Source organism: Vulpes vulpes, chromosome 1 (assembly GCF_048418805.1).
Source record: "Vulpes vulpes isolate BD-2025 chromosome 1, VulVul3, whole genome shotgun sequence".
NCBI lineage: Eukaryota > Metazoa > Chordata > Mammalia > Carnivora > Canidae > Vulpes > Vulpes vulpes.
The window spans coordinates 68,739,409-68,744,588 of NC_132780.1; the positions used below are offsets into that span (position 1 = coordinate 68,739,409).

The 5,180-nt window shown below is 37.8% G+C and overlaps 1 pseudogene; it reads left to right on the forward strand.

The window, feature by feature from the left end:
• The first annotated feature begins 3,401 nt into the window (after window positions 1–3,401).
• On the forward strand, window positions 3,402–4,331 carry LOC112932970 (heterogeneous nuclear ribonucleoprotein D-like pseudogene; annotated as a pseudogene).
• The last annotated feature ends 849 nt before the right edge of the window (window positions 4,332–5,180 follow it).

Sequence of the window (5,180 nt, forward strand, 5' to 3'; positions counted from 1 at the left end):
TATGGTTATGGTTTTTGCACAACTTTCTTTAAGGGGTGGAGCCTATGTCACTGTCCCTTAGATCTGACCTGGCCCTGTGATTAGCTTTGACCAACGGAATGTGGCAGAAGTTAAATGATGACAGTTTCAGAGTCCAGGCCTCAAGAGCCCTTCAGGCTTCTGGCTGCAGTCACTTGGCTTGCTCTTGCTGCCATGTCAACAATCCTGGGCTTCACTACTGAATCATGGCAGACAGGCAGAGAAAGCAAGAGGTCCAAGTAATGGTTAACTCCAACAGCATGAACATAAACATTGGTGTCAGGCTGTCCTAGAACCCTGTCTGTAGCTGAACTGCCCGCTGATGCAGTCATATAACTAAGCCCAGCAGGACCAGCAGAAAAGTCATTGTTGTGCTGAGCCAGTAGGATTTGGGGTGATTTTCCATACATCAACAGGTAACAGTGAACTGTGGGTGTCTGTTGTATATGCACATGTCAATTCCTCAGCTAGTCTTCTCTCTCTTAATGCTTTTTTAGACACTTTATACCTCTCAGTCTCCAGTGAACCTCTGATGATACCAACATTGATTGCCTTTTTCAAGCCTTCTTCTTGACATCTCTCAAATGAAGAAAGCATGACTACAGTGGTTTTGTGACAAAAACCTTATGGAAAAGCAATTCCATGTACTGAATACTGATATACCAAATAGCATAGGTCTCTGAAAGTCTACTGAGGACCGTGTGTCAGTATGTTAACAGGGCCATGCACGCGATGCCTTCAGCTCACTGCTTTCTCATAGTTGACTTGCTTTTTAGGGGCAAATTATTCCTACAGATTTGGCTCTGAGATCCAGTGGTCTTTAACACCCAAACAGTGTCTGGCCCTTTGTAAATTGTCAATAAGTATTTGTAAAATTAATCAATCAATGACCTCTCAGTACTAGCTATATTTTTGGATGGGTGTGGCCCTCAAAATCTGGTTTGAGTCTGTGTCTGGAAGTCATCTAAGGCTCTGGATTTTGAGACCTTGCCCCTTTTGGCTATTTTTCTATCATCTATCTATCTATCTATCTATCTATCTATCTATCTATCTATCATCTGTCTATCTATCTATCATCTAATCTATTTATATGAATGTAAATATACATTTAAACTCAAAATTAAGCAAACTTTAAGATTTAGGAATTTCACAGTATCTTTACCATTTCTTAGGCTCATGTCTTTACCAAAACATAATGAATTTAATTTGGATATTAGACTGTCAACATCCCTAATTACCTAATATTGTGACAAACCTAAAAACAGAAGAGCATAACACCTTTTTGTTTTAAAGTGGTTGAAAATTTTGATTATAGCAAAAATAAAAACAAATGTACCAAAAGGCTAGAGTTGATGTTGTGCTCTGGAGATTATCTATGAAGACAGTAGGCAGACAAGAATTATGAAAATAATCAAAGCAGGGGAGCTGCTTCGCCAATCAACTGTTTTTTCCTATTATTGCAATATCTGTATGCGTAGCACCTCTGCCTGTTAACAGACTACAACCATTCATGCTGTGTAATGAAACTGAATTGTCTGGTGCCTTATTTTATGAACCGGTAATTTAAATCTTGCATTTTCCTTTTTCTGTTTATCAGGCTAAGTATTATATAGTTTTGTTTTGTTTTGTTTTTCAGTTGATTTAGGGGAAAAAACAAACAGAAAGTAAATCCTTATAATAGGATCTTTCTAGTGGTTCTCCTGCTGCCCCATGGTAGTAGTTTGGGCTTCCCAGCTGCCACACTGAAACCTCAGACCACCTATGGGTATCAGAAAGCCCCCTGAGTCTCTGTTAGTTTGTGGGATAAATTCTGTGCAAAGACAGAGACAAAGAGAAGCTTTATACTGTATGCATGTAATGCTCTTTATTTCTTCCTCAGTCATAAATGAGAGCAAAAAAATAATTCCTACAAGAAGTGAAGAAGAAAGATATTTTAAAAATAGGCACTGGGCCAGTAACCATAGTGCCCACCCTAATACCAAGGACTTCTTCCTTTCTTGGGCATAATGCAGAAATTGTTATAAGGCTAAAAAGGCAACAGAGTCAAAAAGGGAATTAAGTGAGTTCTATGTTTATTCTTTAATGTGCATAGCTATCACAGTGCCAGGGAAATAGAAGTTCCTCAATAAATATTGATTGACATGAAGATATTCAGTAACTTATTAAAAGAATAGGCATTTAAGAAGGAACACTGAATAACAACACTGGCTCCTCAAATGATTGGGTAATCAAACACATTTGTTTCATTTTAGATAATTTTCAAAGATTCCAAAACTGAAATATCTTAAGCTGCAGCCTGCATGTTAGCCAGCCCTTACGTGGTGAGTTTGCATTACTTGTGACTTGTTCACCAAACCAGTTCAGGGGTTGCTTACTTTGCATCAATAACCATTTTCAGTGCAAACAAGTGAAATAAAATACTCAGTAGATGGTCTAATAGCAGAATAGAGGGCTGTCTTATTTAGCTTGAGCCACCATAACAAAATACCACAGATTGGGCGGCTTAAACAACAGACATTCATTTCTCACAGTTCTGGAGGCTGGGAAGTACAAGATGAAACCGCAGTTGATATAGTTTCTGGTGAGGCCTCTTTTCTCTGCTTGCAGACAGCTGCCTTCTCTCTAATTCCTTACAAACCCTGTCCCCTGTGCATACCACAGGCATGAGGAGAAGAGAAGAAACAGGACGGGGGAAAGAAAGTTGGGGAGAGACAGTGGATTTCTTGCCAGAAACCATAAAGACCAGCATAAAGCAGCACAAAAATTTTCAAATGTTGAAAAAAACCTGTCAATCCAGAACTCTATAACCAGTGAAAATATCCTTAAGGAATGAAGGGGAAATCAAAGCATTCTCAGATGAAAGAAAAGAAAGAGTGTTTGTTTTATGTCAGAAGACCTGACATAAAAGGATAGCCAAAGGAAGTTCTCTAAATATAAAGGAAATGATAAAAATTAGAATATGAGGAAGGAAAAAGAACATAGTAAGCAAAAATATGGGGATATATGTTATGTAGTGATAAAAGGATCAATCCACCAGGAATATATAGCAATCCTAAATATGTATGCCCAAGTCAAGAGAGCTGCAAAATAGTAAAGCAAAAAACTAATTGAACTGAAAACAAAACAAAACATTTTATAATTAAATATTCATTCATGAAAAAACTCTCAGAAAATATAAGAAGAGACTTCAAATTGATAAAACTATTTACAAAATGCAGTGAATATTATACTTAATTATAAACACTGAATGCTTTTTTTCCAAAGATCTAAGGCACAAATGCCTTAGGAGTAAGGCACAAATGTCAGCTATTACTACTTTCATTCAAATAATAGTACAGGTGGCTGCTGCCGTGACCCAGACTGAACGGCAGCACCCTCGGGCTGAAAACTCCGCCACCATGGAGGACATGAACGAGTTCAGCAACACAGAGTAATTCGCAGAGGGATCCAAGATCAATGCAAACAAGAATCAGCAGGATGACAGTAAAATGTTTATTAGAGGACTGAGCTGGGATACAAGCAAGAAAGATCTGACTATATTTGTCCCGATTTGGGGAAGTTGTAGATTGTATAACTGAAACAGATCCAGTGACTGGAAGATCAAGAGGATTTGGATTTGTGCTTTTCAAAGAGGCTGCTAGTATTGATAAGGTTTTGGAACTGAAAGAACACAAACTGGATAGCATGTTGATAGACCCCAAAAGGGCCAAAGCTTTAAAGGGAAAGAACCCCCCAAAAAGGTTTTTGTGGGTGGATTAAGCCCAGATACTTCCGAAGAACAAATTAAAGAATATCTTGGAGCCTTTGGAGAGATTGAAGATATTGAACTTCCCATGGATACAAAAACAAATGAAAGAAGAGGATTTTGTTTTATTACATATACAGATGAAAAGCCAGTAAAGAAATTGTTAGAAAGCAGATATCATCAGATTGGTTCTGGGAAGTGTGAAATCAAAGTTGCAGAACCCAAAGAGGTATATAGGCAGCAACAGCAACAACAAAAAGGAGGAAGAGGTGCTGCAGCTGCTGAACGAGGTGGTAGTAGGGGTCATGGACAAGGTCAGGGCCAAAACTGGAACCAAAGATTTAATCACTGTTATGATCAAGGATATGGAAATTACAATAGTGCCTATGGTGGTGATCAAAACTATAGTGACTTTGGCAGCTATGGTTATACTGAGTTTAACTATGGGAACTATGGATATGGACAGGGATATGCAGACTACAGTGACCAACAGGGGGTGGCAATCACCAAAACACTTACCAGCCATACTAAAGGAAGACGTTGGATAAAACAAGAGGAGATTGCTTAAAGTTAACCCATCTTGTAGGATGACATTGCAGATTGGTATTCTGTTGATCTAAGATGATTATTTTGTAAAAGATTTTCTAGTGTATAAGACACAACCGTGTCCAACTGTATATAGCCGCCAGTTAGTTTTCTTTGTTTTTACTTTTTTCTTTTGCTATCTGTGTTATGACTCAATGTGGATTTGTGTTTAAAGAAATTTTATTTGTATGATTTCATGTTAAACCTCAAATAAATGCTTCCTTATGCAATGGTTTTTCTGTGTCAGGTACTAAATAGCTCTGTAAAAGTGTAATTCAAAATAAGCAATTGAGGTTCAGTTTATTTTGTAGAGAGTTTTGGTCCATAGGGAGAAACTGTAGTCCTTTGTGAATAGTCAGCTACAGTGTCACCCTGTTCCCCATTTTTGTTAGATATGTATTATCTTCTAAGGCTTCATTTCCCTGCTGAGGTTTCCACCACAACTTTGATGTTTCTTCTCTGTGTATCTGGAGAGTTTGTCACAGGGTCATTAGTGGAAGATTTCCAGCTGACCATCAATCTTCTGGACTGTGTTTTGGAAAAGTGCACCTTCTTGGCATAAAGCATGTTGGTAGCTCCTTTTCATGAATCGAAAAGATTGTGGTTTGTTCTTATCTCTGGGAAGCCATTTATTATATGCTAAATAGAATCAGTGGTCTGCTAGGAAGAGGTTTGGCTAATCATAATACCATGACTTTAATTGTTTTCTTGATTAAAATGTCCAGATATACACAGGGAAAGGCACTATTAAACTGTGTATAGGAACTACAGTTTAACAGTATCAAAGATAGTTAAATTTTAACAAACATTTTGGCAGATGGGTATGAGGTTA